The 15,013-nt window shown below is 43.0% G+C and overlaps 1 long non-coding RNA gene across 3 annotated transcripts in view; it reads right to left on the bottom strand.

The window, feature by feature from the left end:
* Nucleotides 1–3,231: 3,231 nt before the first annotated feature.
* Nucleotides 3,232–15,013, bottom strand: part of LOC144294376 (uncharacterized) — an 81,371-nt gene continuing 69,589 nt past the window's right edge. For 2 of the 3 annotated variants that reach the window (XR_013361777.1, XR_013361778.1), the window contains 3 exons: nucleotides 10,894–11,140; nucleotides 5,511–5,702; nucleotides 3,232–4,867 (listed from right to left, as the gene is read on the bottom strand). This is a non-coding gene — a long non-coding RNA (uncharacterized LOC144294376). The remainder of the gene's footprint in view (nucleotides 4,868–5,510; nucleotides 5,703–10,893; nucleotides 11,141–15,013) is intronic. The other variant, XR_013361779.1, reaches the window with a different exon arrangement.

Genomic DNA, 15,013 nt, shown 5'->3' with positions numbered 1-15,013 from the left:
CTCTGTAAGACTCCAAGATCAGGTCTCTCCATTCTCTCTGTTCATAGTCAATGTTTTAAATTTCTACCACTAGCTCGCCCTCCCCTTGAGCACTTAAATAGTCCTGCTTCTTCTCTGATACCCTGCACATTGAGTTGTCAGTTTGCTTATTAGTCCACCACCTAGACTGACACTTTATCATGCTCATCTTTATAGCACCAGGTGTCTAGTATACTCCTGCTTTCCACATGAAGTCCATCACCTAGCAACAATGGTAAATGTAGCTGGAAAAAGAGCCAGAACAGGCCATATGTGGCCTTGGACACCAGGCACAGGAAACTACATCTAATCCTAGACTAGAGATGTAGAAGGTCTTAGGGCTATAGCATAATCAGATTAGCATAACAGAATGGGCATGGATCTGTGTGGAACACCACAGGAAGGGGTCTCCCATCACTGTTTTATAATATGACAATGCCTAAAACATGAGAGAAATTGGTGCTATACAGATGAGCAACACAGAAAATAAATGAAATGGATGTTTCTGCAAGTTTCTCTTGTTAGACTATGAAGACAGATATCCAGGTAACTCACGTTCCCTTGGTCCTTATTCTCTCTGACTCTCAAGAAGGCACCTTCTCAAGAGACAGAGAAAAGAAGATTGTGCCAAGTCATACTCCCATCAGCAGTGTTTGAGAATATCAGGTGCTCTATATTTTCAACAACCTTGATGTTTTCTGGATTTTGTATGTATTTGTTTTGCTTGCCCCTTGAACTCTTCACCACTTCTACACCTCCATCCCTGGAGCACATATGGACTGTTGGCCCTGCAGGAACTCTGGAAACTGCAGCTTTCTCCATTATGTTACACTTTGGTGATGGTTTAGTGTCTTAGCACCCTCTGTAGACTGACATTCTAGGCCAGTATGCCCAATGGGCCACTCCTTCCTTACCTAGCTCTAGAAAACCTTCATAGATATAGCCGGATTACATTCCCATTGGGCTAGCCCTCATTTTCTGAGTCTCAAGAAAGCATACCAATACAAGTAACAGTGGGGATTTCATAGGGATTACATCTGTCCTACTTTTTTAGTGAAGCATTTATAAGCTTCAGTTCCTTAATAATTACTAGTAGCAACTTTCTTGGTCACACCTCACCGACACCACAGGTTTGCCAGCAACCAGCTGTGTGATCCTAAACAATTTTCTTCCTCTAGCACCACTCTCAGATCTGGGCAAGCAAGTGGAGTCCCTACTCCAATCCCTATGCCTTGGCACCCCACTCTGCTCCCCTTGCTTTGGAATATCTTTCTCAAAGCATTCCTAAGAACACTTATGTACTTGGAACCAGCCAGGGCCAACACTACTATTTCAGCAAGGTATCCTAAGCACAGATTGGGATCCATGTGGGCCTCATCCCCATTTCTCCTGTCAAAATGCCCTCTGACCTATCCCATGGATAGTGTTGACTTAATGCCCTGAGGGACATCAGGACTCATATATATGAGGTTGTTCTAGGGTGACCTGATAAGCAGACTGCCCCTGCTGGCTGACGTGGTATTTCTATTGAGGCATTGCATGAGATTGGGCTGCCAGAATGGTGCTGATATGCTGATTTGAGGTGATTCTCATCACATCAGACACAAGATGAGGTCAGGGCTCTGGGCTTACAATAGCTCACCATCAACTCTTGGCTCTGGGCCCTGTGTATGTGCCCCTGGGCTCTAACTCAGTTGTGTTCTGACCACAGTGCCATGTCTAGTCTATAGTTCCCGAGGGTAGCAGAGATATTTTACTTTGTGAACCCTCTGCCATGGGTACATAGGACAGCTGCCCCTTACCTACCGCAGGCTTTGCTCCCTCTACAGTTGGCTGCACCTATCTCTTCCAAGAGTTTCAAGCTGTTACTCCACAAAGCCAATAGGTGTATTGGATCAATGTCCTTTCTTCCCATCAATCAATGTAGTGACATTGTGTCTTTTCAGGTCAGTGTTAAATGATGCTGGAGAACAGATGACTATACCTTGTGCTAATAGCTCCATGAATGAGCCTTGGCCTACCTGCTAGTGTGGAAAGCAGGGGTACAATCAACATTGAGAGTGATAACAGTTTAGAAATGCAGTGATTACAGCCTAGAGAATTCAGTAGAAGATATAGTTGGAGGATATGTTATTCTACATTTATGCTATAAAATTCTAAACAGGAAATTTAACATGACCAGAAAATGAGGTATCATTCATATTTTCCAGAATATTCTAGGTAAAATTCGCATTTATAATTGCGATGGTCAGTTTTATGTGCCATCTTGACATGGCAACAGTCCCACATTCTCAAGTAAATATTAATCTAAATAGATATGATAAACATCTCTAATACATTCACTTCATGTGAAGATTATCCTGACATCCAAATGGGCCTCATCCAATCGGTTGAAAGGCTTTAAGTGCAGAACTGAGGCTTTCCTGAAGAAGAAATTCTACCTGTGAATAGGAGTGTTGGCTCATGCCTACAAGTTCCAGCCCACCTTCCCAACAGTCTTCCCGATGGAGTTCATACTTGCTTATCCAGGTCTCACAATTGCATAACTGATTTCTTACAATAAATTTCTTAATGTATACATATCCTACTGATTCTGTTTCTTTGACCCTGACTGATACAGTGATCATCATCAATGAAGCACAGTCACAATCTCTGAGAGAGTCACTGGAAGCCATTATTCACAAGTAGCGCAGAACATGATGCAATGCCATGAGTAATGATAAGACCAGCATTAAATAGATGGCATTAAGGAACCACAGAAGCAAGAAGATCTATTTTGTTTCAATACAAAGAGGTTCCAAGGAGACATAGCACTATGAGTGTTGCTATATTTTTCTCATAGTAGGAGATATTAAATTACCCAGGTGTATTTCACAATAAAGAATGTGAAGAGATGGTTTATGAACCAAAAAAGGAAGATACAATGCCTGGAGTCCACAAGGAATATTCACATGCACTGACAGGACAACAAACAAATACACATGTGCCTCTTCTATACTCATTATTCCAAATCTTCACTGATAAATTACTATGCCTTATATGGGTCCATGAATTTTATAATATCCTTATTAGAAAATGATTTTATTTCCTAATTATAATTTTATTATTATTATAATATGTATTATATTATTTTAAAATTATAATTTCTTATTATTGTTTCAAATTTTTTATATAGACAGGGACCCTGCATGAACTATTTTCCCAAAACTCACACGCTCTAAGGATGATCATGTCTTCCTTTCTTGCACCTTTCCCCATTGGTAATGAGGAATTTGACTGGTTATTCTTCATAGTTCTTTCCAGCTCTAATATTCTGATTCTTTTCCCAAGGAATTCAAAGCACCTTTCATCTAGAGTCAGAACAAATTTCAGCCCAGTGGATGTGGGGTTTTAAATTTCGTTTAAAGAAAATTCTCCCTTCACTTGTCCACTCAGAACCTCTTGCTCCATTCAGAGAAAAGACTCCACTGCTCCATTCTCAGACCAAGGACATCCTCCTTACGGTTGCTCCACTTAGACTCTCATAGCAGATAAATAACCCAAGCCAAGTGGATTTGTGTTAGAACACCAGGCTCACATCTTTACTCCCTCATACAGTGCACTTAGCCAGGAGGCCTCAAAGCAAATTCTGTTGGTCCTCCTCTGCCAACTGGACATAGTCACGCTACCTAGACTTGACCTTAAAGCAGTGTAAACAATTGCTGCAAATATATCCATTCATGTTGTTTTGACTCCTGTCTAGCACACACACTTCTGCATGGATGAGCCTGTAGTGAAAGGGATGATGGACAAGGACTCAGGGGCCCAGGTCTGGCTCTCCCAGCAGCTACGTGAAACTGAGAAGATTCTTTCTCTCTGGACCTCAGTTCTTTTAATCTATAAAATGAGGAAGTTAGATTAAAGCACTAAGGTTGCTTTTAGTTCTCACATGCTATATTTTCTTTTAACATGTAAAAGGAATTTGAAGAGAAAGTACAAATAATAATGTAACACTCATCATATTCCTTCCACTCAAGATATATATAAATATATAATACACACATACACATGTGTATTTCTGCATGTATGCATATATAGTTTTTAATTTGTGTAGGTAACAAATTTATTCTCCTTTAAAAAAAAATTAAGAAATCAAACATTACACAATGCCTTTGACACTTAGAGGGGCATCTGAATTAGCAGTCCTGAAATGGCAGTCCTTGGTCCTGACTGGTTCACAGACATGTTTGGTTTGGCCAACAATGTTTTTAAAAATGTGAATGCTGATGTCTTCTGATGGGACGTCTATGCCCTGGTTCCATTATAGATCTGTCCCCCCAACTCCCTATTCACCATACTTCACTCACATTTACGCATCTCACCAAGCCACCAAAGGCATTTGAGTTTGTGAACATCAGTTGATTATGTCTATCTAAGAACAGAAATAGTAAGAATGTTTCCTGTCCTGTCCCATTGCACTTCCACTGTATCTCCCAAGAGATATCACACAGGCAGCTAAGCCACTAAGAAGTCTGTTCTTTCTGCAGTGGATATACACAGGAAGAACTTGAGCTTGGAGTGAACAGACTTGGCCCCAGAATCCAGCTCCACCCTTGGCTTCTTTATCCAGAGCTTTCAATTCTTCATTTACCTTCCAGAGATTTTGCGGTGTTCAGCAAAAGCATCTGGCGCAGAAGAGCACACAGCGGGAGCTCAATAAATGCTAATTCCTTCTCTTATCCTGTTGCAGAGTCAGCATGAAACTCTCTCCAATTTCTTCTCCAGGGAAAACGTCTCTGGGGCCCACCCAAGCTGGGTTGTGGTGTGCAACTCCTCATTAAGAGATGTGAAGAGCCTGGAAATCGAAAGGCTGGAGTAGAAGACAGAGTGGGGTTGCCTGTTTTATTTCTTTTGCAATCACACATGACCACAGGGAACAGCATCATGAAGAGGGCAAAATGTGACAGTGGCATAGGTCATATGCACCTGCCCTTCCCAAAATGCCTAAGGCAGCATATCTTCTGGAAGCCCCCTCCCCACCTTTTCTAATCATGGCAAAGATTTCTTTCAAAAATCACATAGCAAAGGAAGCCAAAGGAATGTTGGTGCCTGTCCCTAGAAGCCATATATCTCTATTTTTGGTTCCCAGTAAAGCCCAGTACACTGTAATTAGCATAATAACATGCTCTCTTCCATAAAGACAGATGACACAGTTGACCCCAGTCCCCATCTGGGCACAGGACGTGTGCTGTGGGTTGTTTTGTCAGCTGTGGACTTGGATTATTTGTTAGTACTCTTTCATCTAGTTTGGACTGGGACCAGGCATTTGCAGGAAGATGGGGAAAGATGAGTATGGGGTCAACTCAGCATCTGAGGGAAGAATGGGTAGACGATGTGGAGTGTGGGAGGATTGTGGGTGAGATTAGTATAGAATTTGGCTCCTGAAGTCATCTCTATAAAGACCAACAGGCCCTGACCTCCTTTGGGAATCAAACCCTTCACTCTCATCTTACCTGAGACTTGGTGAACTCAGTGCAGGCCACTTTTAGTCTTGAAAGTTGACTTCCCCTTGGAGATACCTTCTAATACACTTCAAAATTCAGCGTCCTGGCAAGATGTCAAGTGCATACTCTTAAGCCAGCCTCCCTGAACACAGCGAAACCAAATTACCCATAGATATGCAGCCATGGAGCACTATACATTGCCTATGGAAAGAAAAATGAGGACACACGAAGAAGAAACGGCATCATGTCAACTCAGGTGTAAAGCTTTCTGAATACCCTGCCTTTCAGATAGCACTGTGCAGCCCCCTGAACAGTCCCTTCCCACTCCTCCCACCATCATGATTATCTCTCTGGTTCCAGTCTGCTCCTCTCCCAGTCTGGACTGTGTTCCTCTCGCAGATGATCCAAGTTTCTAACATCACATTTGCATGTTACAACTCTTTTGGTTTCTACCTAACCTCACTGTCATTTCGCTGGCCCTGGGGAAAGTAACAAAGAAATCTCTCACCAAACTTTGTTGTCCTCATTTGTAAATGTGGTGATCTCTTAGGCCTCTTCCAATCCATAAATCCTAATCCCCAAAACAGCTTGTCCAACTGTGAGCAACCTGATATAAGCCTATCAACACTGCATGTGTGCATGTGTATGTATGTGTGTGTTGTATATAGACATGTAGGGAGAGGTATGTATATATGTTAGGCCATCTTTTATAAAAGCCATCACAACCTACAATTAAAAAGACCTTAGTCATGCAGATTGTAGATTCAATCTTTATATACTTAATATAGGCAGGGTAGGTGCTGCTACTCACATCCAGATCTGACTTTGCGACCTCATGCTGCATTCCTGGTAAGCAGACATGCTAAAAGTTCTTTCCATCTCAGAAAGAACAGGTAAATGGGGCGCTCTTCCTCTGAGTTCTCTAAGCCAGTATAATACTCTGGCATTCAGCAGCTGTGTACTCATGATCAAGTTACTTCACTTCTTTGAGCCTCGGTTTTATCATGGAGGGAATTCATATATCACAATATAGCTATGAGGATTAAATGAGTTTGTTCGTGGAAATGCTCAGCATAGATCTGGCCCATGGAAACCAATAAATAATATTATGTAGATTACTATTGATACTAACATGTAAATGGTCCCTAAAATATTTCTTACCACATATATTCAGAATAGTTTTAATTTTTAAAATCCAGTAGCAATACACCATTCCTAGTGAAAAGCATGAATCCAAAGTGAGGTCAGATGAGCAAGTTCTAAGGGGACATATGAGAAACCTGAGAGAAGGAAAGGCACCACCTCTTATAAAATTTTGTGGTCTTCCAGATTGTAGTAATGCCGATGATTCATGCATAACTAACACAGAGCATATTGTGTGTCAATAAACAGAGCTGCCCACAAGGAATAGCTGACAGGTCTCTTTAAAGGAGCACCAATTCCATAAAAGGCCATAAATAAGAATGAACAATAGCAAGAACCTCAGCTTTCAACACAAGACACATTTCCTGCATGGGGCTGGCTTTAAATGCTTAAGGATCCAGCTGGAAACAGCATTAGGCAGAAGCAGGGTCTGCAGCCAGGTCAGCTCCAGCTATCTTCCATGTTGAGAACCCAGCTCCTTTACATTCAGGATGTTTGGGGTGAATCCTCTTCCATATCCCAGATAACCAGCTGCTCCCAGGCATGACTCCTGGGGAGAACCTTTCTGGAGCCCACCGTGAGTGAAGCATGTATCCTCTCATGAGGAGGTCAATTACAAAGTTTCTAAAGTCAAATACGATGGAATCTATCTCTCCAACCAGCCCATAGAAAGAGTCTCACTCCACCATGTTTGCCTTGTATGTGACTATTGAACACACATCCTGAAGCTTCTGGGAGCCTTCTCTCTGAGATATTTGGTCCTTCCAAACAAACCTATTCCATCTTTGAGATGTAAATGGGAATGGAGGTTTAAGCATCTTAGGAAGAAATCCAGAGAGAGACAGAAGAGACTAAAGTGGTGAGCTCTAGCCCAAGACTTGGGAACCCTGAGTTCTGGCTCTGGCCTGAGTGATCTCTATAACCCATGGCTGGGGGTTGCAAACAAAGCTGACCTTCCACCTGTGGATGGGCTCAGGGAAAATGCCAGTTTCCAAGGTGGAGAGGGTGAGAGGGCCCTGAAACCCTTGACACACTGAGGTCCTACTCCCCTTCCTTTCTCTGGATTTAGTCTATAAAACGTCAGTCCTGAGCTGAACTCTCTAGGCCATGCCTTCTCAACAGGAGTGGTTTTACCCCTACAGAGGCAAAAGTTGCTTCAGTGAGAAATTATTAATCTTTACATGTAAAGCACAGATATCCACACAGTGCATAACATAAAGATTAATAACATATTCACAGCCTGTCTCATTGTTTGGGGTTTCACAGAGGGTGGATAAAAGAAGTTGTCCCTCCTTGCAAGTTCCGGGTCTTCTTGAATCCAAGGGATCACCAGACATCCTGTTTCTCCAGTCTAGTTCTGGCTTTAAGCCAATTATCTATTCACTCTTTTTTTTTTTTTTTAATGTGCCCTTGTCACTGAATGCCCTGATGTTGAGCCCTGGAGCAGGGAGTAGAATATGGCCATGGCACTGCCCAGTGGAAGCCATCCACCATCAGACAAATGGGTTAATTCTGGGAAGACATACTGAACACGTAGCATGTCTAACATCTCCTGTCCAGAACTCTGACAAATCTAACCAATTCCAAAATACAGTCTTAGAGTGACCAATGGTTTATCACCCAAACAAGGACATTTCATAGAGGAAAGCGGTACTATTAATAAGTACATCTGGACTACAAGAGTGCCTGGGACTGCCCCCAGATAAACTACAATGCATGATCTTTATACTCAGACATATCTATGAAGGACAATCCATAGTAATAGATGGTACTGTTTGGCCATGCACAGGGTCAGTTTGGGTTGTCACACTGACCTAGGGGCACTCCTGGCATGAGTCAGTAGAAGTCAGAGATGCTAAGTGTCCTTCAATATACAAAATAGTCCAGGAAAACAGGGAATTGCCTGATCCCAAATGCCAGTTACTACTGAGAAATAACGATTGATATGGTAGGATACTAATAATCATCAATAAGGAAATCAAACTTGAGATGGCCATCTCAAACACCCTCAGGGCCAGTCAGGGACCGAAGGAGACATGCCCCTTCCTAAGACATTCAAATTCAGTTCTTGAAAAGATACTGTAGGGACGCCTGGATGGCTGGCTTAGCAGTTGAGCATCTGTCTTCGGCTCAGGGCATGATCCTGGAATCCAGGAATCGAGTCCCACATCAGGCTCCCTGCATGGAGCCTGCTTCTCCTTCTGCCTATGTCTCTGCCTCTCTCTTTCTGTGCCTCTCATGAATAAGTTAATAGAATCTTTAAAAAAAGAAAAAGATAATGTCAAGCAAGACTTCCCCTCCATGGCACCAGGTTGTCATCTTTTACTAAAGGTTTACTGATCAGAAAAGATGTTTTGATATATTAAGTGAAAACAAGACGCCACTAATCAGTCCAATCCATTTTACATATATACATGTATGTATGCATTTGCATACATGTATTGTCTTGTCATATGTATACCCACACATGAATTTGGAGAACTACATACATATATGTATGTATGCATGTATATCAGTGTGGGCCTGTGTGTGTGTACAAAAATTCTGGAAGAATATGGAATGCGAAGGGGTGACAAAAAAAGTAGATGACCCAAAGCTTGAATGTTTTCTCCTTTAGAGTGTCCTAGGGCTATGTGATCCTGAAGACCTGGGATCAAGTCCCATATCAGGCTCCCTGCATGGAGCCTGCTTCTCCCTCTGCCTGTGTCTGTGCCTCTCTCTCTCTCTCTGTGTCTCTCATGAATAAATAAATAAGTAAAATCCTTTAAAAAAAAGTTTCCTAGGGCTATGGGGAAATATGAAGCTTTTTAGCAAGTATTGGCAACTGCTTAAGACAGAAGGCCCCTGAGAAAAGTCTGTGAAAAGAAACAGCAGCCACAACTGTAGGGTCTGGCCCTGTGATTGTCATCACATCTCAAATGACTCTTGCTAGCCCTCAATCAAACTTCTGATAGACATAAATCTATATCCCTGGGCCCAGCCTGCTGACCCATAGGAATTGGAGCAATGCTGATGGGTGGAGGTGCAGACTGAGGGGGGCAGGAGGGAACTGGCTGCAAATGAGCAAACCATTCCCACTCCCATGTTCTCTTGTGAGGAAAACACGTGCCCTGGCCACCAACACAATCACTTCTGGGCTCAAAAACAGGAAGAAATTCACTAAACACTACATTGCTAGCACAAAGAACAGAGAAGTTTTGCCAAGAGTACAGCCCCGTCCTGATCGGGGCGTCAGCTAAGTCTTTAAAGGAGGGCTCCACTGCAAGGCACATGATTTCTGAGGCAAAGGGGAAGTCCCCCCTGCCCCGGGCCTCCTCCAATGGCTCAGAGATCATTGTACATTAGGCTTATGGCCGGCAAGGGCGCACCAGGATTATCTCCTCATTCATGTGGGGGAAGACATCTTTCCCAAGGTCAGTTATGCTAGGTCTCACCCTTGCATGATTTCCCTCACTACTCACCCCAATCCTATAATGAGATAGGCTCCACACATGTACTATTTCATTTCATCCTACTAGTAATCCCTAGCAGGCAAGCGGGACTGTCCCTATTTTACTGATGAAGAAACTGAGGCTCTAGGACTTTAAGTCCCATAGTTAGTCAGTGCCACAGTCTTTACCTTCTGGTGCCCACCCATCACTGCACACCTCCAGGGAGCTAGCAGCAGGAACTGACAAATATCCTTTGTGGGCACTGTAGCCATGGATGCTGGATTTCTTGGGGCTAATGTCCAAAGATGCAGGGAGCTCCGGAACTAAGCCTTTGCAGACAGGTTGTAGATGAACTGATTTATTGGCTCTGCCACTGACTAGACATTAGCCAGATATATTCCCCTATGGGGTGCCTGAGTGGCTCAGTCAGCTGAGTGCCGACTCTTGGTTTCAGCTCAGGTCATGATCTTGTGCATTGTGGGATTGAGCCCTTCATTTTGTTCCATGCTCAGTGTGGAGTCTGCTGGAAATTCTTCCCCTCTGCCCCTCTCTCCATTTGTACTCTCTCTCTCTCTCTCAAATAAATAAATCTTTAAAAAAGAAGAAAAAAGAAATCTTTTCCAGCAACACCTGGGCAAGTTAAGTGTAAACAAATAATGGCATTTGTTTGCAGTGAAAGTTGAGTGTGGAGTAAGGGACACACACTGCTTACTCTGATACTCAGATTCCCACCCTCCACCCAAATTTTGTTAAATGATGTATTAGTTATCTATACCTGTATAACAAACAACCCCAAACTAAGTGGCCTAAAACCATACCATTAATCCAGCTCATGATACTGTGTCCTGGCAACTGGGACTGGGCTCAGCAGGTGGTCCTTCTGTTCTTGGCTTAGCTGCCTCATGCACCTGCAGGCAGACATGGGTCAGCTGTTGGTTGGCTTTGTTGACATTTCCTGTACTCTCATGTCTCTGAGGCCTGCCCCGACAGCTGGGCTGACTTAGCTCCTCTGGTCTACTTGGTCTGTCTTCATCCAGCAGGCTAGCCTGGGGCTTGTTCACATGACTGTACAGGTTTTCAAGAGAAAAAAGCCTTTTGAGTCATAGGCTCAGAACTGGAAGGGTGTCACTTCTGCCAATTTCTATTGGCTAAAGTAAGTCAGAAGGCCAACTCAGATTCAAGAAGTAGAGAGACTTCACCTCCTGAAGGGAAGACCGGCAAAGTCATATTGCAAAGAGGCATGGTTGAGGAATAATTGTTGTGACAAATAATATACCACAACTGGTTTAACATAAGTCCTAGTAGTATCTACTTCTGGCTTCCCCAAAATGGTCCTTGCTCCTGCCCCACCCTCTTCAATTCAGGTTACCTTGAAGAATCCTAACCAGGTAGAGGCTAACACTCATTTTTTCACCCCATTTTCTGTATCTTGTATCTCATAGTCTTTTTTAATTCTTCTAGAAACTTTCACCTAAGAAGACAGACCCCTGCACACGCACCCAAATAATGAGGGTGGAAAAACCCATTGCCTCTTAGGACCTAATCTCAGCTGGATCCCAATCCATTTTTCCATGTACCCATTCTTTTGAAAAAGAATTTATTGGGTACCTGTAATATACCTATAGTGTTCTAGCATGTCGGAATATAAGGAAAAAGCTAGAGTCAATTTCTGCCCTCATGGAGTTCATAGTGAGGTAAGTAGACATAAAGAGCTGAGGATTGAGTTAGCTGACCCATGACACATGTTAATCACTCAATAAATGTTAGGTACTATTAACTGAAGAGGTGTTTTAAAGATTACCTGAAAAACATAAATACAAAGCTTAGCTTGATGTCTAAGATGCAGAAACATTGGATAACTGTTTTCCATTGTTAATTAAAGTAATTGATTACCTCCCAAAACACCAAATCAATTGGGCACTTTTTCCAGCCTTCATCTCATGGGAATGCATTGGAAACTATCCATAACCTTGAGTGTTCTGTTCTCTGGGTATCTATTGACACTGAAGTCCTCACATGGCATGACCAAGATATCTACCCAAGCAGGCCCACTTCCCAGCCCATATGTTTATTGACCACCACACTGGGCATTGATAACAACAGCAGCCTCTGCAGAGTCGGGGAGTAAAAGCCAAACCACAGAAGACAGAGACATATTTGGGGGGGGGGGGTGAAGAATAAAACCATAGGAATGTCCCTGTGGAATGACAGAACATGGAAGATGCAGAGAGAAGAAAAGTGGACGGATCTTTTCCAGCTGTGGGCACCCACAGGGCTATGGAGAAGATGGAAGCCCAGTCCCTCCAGTGAAACAGGCTTGCACAGGTGCCTGGATAGGACCCTGGAGAATTGGGGCATGGCTCCTTTCCTCCTGCCAAAGATGATGACCTGGCCTCCAGACTGGTCTTCGAGGGAAGCCTTGCTGCTTCCCCCAAGGGCCAGGCAATACCAGCTCCTTAAAGAGAGGAAAGAGGTACGTGCGGGCTCTCTGGAAGTGTTCACCCAGTGCACCAATTTATCTTCATTGTGATTCGGCAGTTATTTACTGCATTCCCACGGGGGCAGCGCCAGCTGGAGCCAAACTTGGTAATCGTTTCCTGCCTTATCCTCAGCAATTGTGTATTACATTCCAGCTGATGCTACGTACACCGATATAAATTGTTCACCAATAAACACGTCTCTTAAGAGCCTTATTTATCTTTGGGAAGCTTCATGAAATAATCATACAGATTCATCATGCCATATTCTGCCCTTAGACTTTATAGGAGATTCCCCATTAACTTTAATGTGGAAGGTTGTTAGGTGTCTATTTCCCCCTCCCTTAGCATAGATCAAGGTTAGTGCATGACCAATAAAAGACATATTTTCCAAAAGACCTACTGGATCATTCCTACCCTCCTCCTCAGTGACTGCAAAGACGTCTTCTCCCAGGACGATTTCTCATGTTTTGCCTTCTTCACAACAGAACAACTTCCCCTCTACGCTATTGACTTCAGCCCCCACTTCCAGTACACGCAGGTCTCATGATGGGAAAATCTTCTTGCATTGAAATGCCAGCATTCTATCCTTCCCTTCACCCAATATCTTTCTCCTCACTGTTTCCAGTATAAAAATGTTCTCACTATTGCCACCAAAATCATGGCCAGCCTTCTGTAGGTATTCCCAGCTCCTGGATGGCCTCTGCCCTTGGTCTCCCTTCATTTAATACTCACCTAAAGGTTCTGATCCTGCAGGTTCACTCCTCACCTGAACTATGTTGCTTCCAAATTTCTGATTTTCTGTTGATTGATTCATTTGTTTTGGAATGGGCTCTTATATTAGGGTAAAGGTTAAGCTGCTGTGCCGAAAATACCTCCAGTAAATTGTGACTTTAAAAAGATTGCGTTTTCTCTCTCACATAGCAGTCTTGAGGCAAATGAGGGGCAGCAGCTCTGCTCTTCAATGTCGTCTCAAAACCTCGGTTTTCTCCATCCTATTACTCCATGGTTCTTGGTTCTATCGTCAAAGCCAAGTCATCAGCATGTTGACATCTGTGTTTCAGCTTATGAGCTCAAAAGATGAAAGATGTCTTCTCTTGTGTGTGGGGATCACCTGGAATTGATACTTTCACTCCTTCCCCTTGGCCCACACTTGGTCCCAGAGATGCATCTTGGTGCTCATGCCCAATGTCAGTCCTGCTGCTGTGTATGAGAAAGGAGGAGAATGGATTTTTGTGAACCTCTAGCACTCTCCCCACAGTTGTGCTTGATTGACTTACTTAGGACTGGACTGCTTAAAATCAAACAGAGTTAAAAAGAAATCTTTCCTCAGAATAAAATTTGTGTAAAAGAAAGAAAGAAACGCCAAAGAGGTAAATGATAGACTCTGCTGCTATGCCTCAAATCTTTCTAAACTAAGACATTCTTTTTAAAGTTAATATAAGAAAAGGCCTTAATAGCAAGGGGTCATCCTTGGCTCCTTTCCCACACACAGCATATCTGATCCATCAGCAAATACTGTGGGTTCTTCCTCCACTGTGTATTCAGAATGTAACCATTCTTCACTTCCAGTACCAATCAAAACAATCATCAACTCTCTCCTGGCTTATTTCAATAGCCTGCTAATGATGCGAATTCTGTCCTCCTACAGTTCCATACTCAACACAGCAGCCAGAGTAATCCCTTAAAACATAAATCAGAACTTGTCACTTCTCAGCTCAAAATCCTCCAATGACTTCCATCTCAAATAGGAGTAAAATACAAAATATTTACAAAAACCTACAAAGACTACATCTGATCTTGTCTCCTACCAGTCTCCCCCTGGGCCCCATCACTTGTCACCTTTCTTCTGCTCCCCACTCCTTCCAAATATGCTATAGCTACACTTGGATCCTTGCTGTTTCTAAAACATTCCAACCACACCTAACCCCAAGGACTTCACACTGGCTGTTCCCTCTAACCAGAGTGCTCTTCCCCAAAAAACCCAGATGCTTCCTGCCCTCATATCCTCCTTGTCAAATGCCACCTGCTCACTGAGATCTTCCCTAATTCATCCATGCAAAGTGGCCACCCCATATCCAGCTGTGTGCTGATAAAAGCTTAACACCAGCTGCCCTTGAATTGTAGCATTTTACATGTGTGATATAAATAATTTCACCACGACCAATTTCTAGCTGCAAACATGAGGTCACTGAACGAAGGCTGGGAGGAGGGATGCACACAGTTTTCAAGAGCTGGTACAAGGTAGCTGCAGGTTACCATTGCCCACATTTCCCCAGCATTCTCTCCCTTTACCTATTTGGTTATTTTGTCCCTATCACATGATATATTATTCATTCACTCACTTGCTTATTAATAATGGGTGTGTGTGCCCCAGTAAAATTTGAGTTGGATGAGGGCAGAGACTATAACTTCACCTTCATAGCTCTACTATCCAGAGTATCTTAGGCACTCAGTAATA

Source organism: Canis aureus, chromosome 22 (assembly GCF_053574225.1).
Source record: "Canis aureus isolate CA01 chromosome 22, VMU_Caureus_v.1.0, whole genome shotgun sequence".
Lineage (NCBI taxonomy): Eukaryota > Metazoa > Chordata > Mammalia > Carnivora > Canidae > Canis > Canis aureus.
The sequence above is the reverse complement of the archived record's forward strand: the minus strand, read 5'-3'. Positions and strand labels throughout refer to the sequence as shown.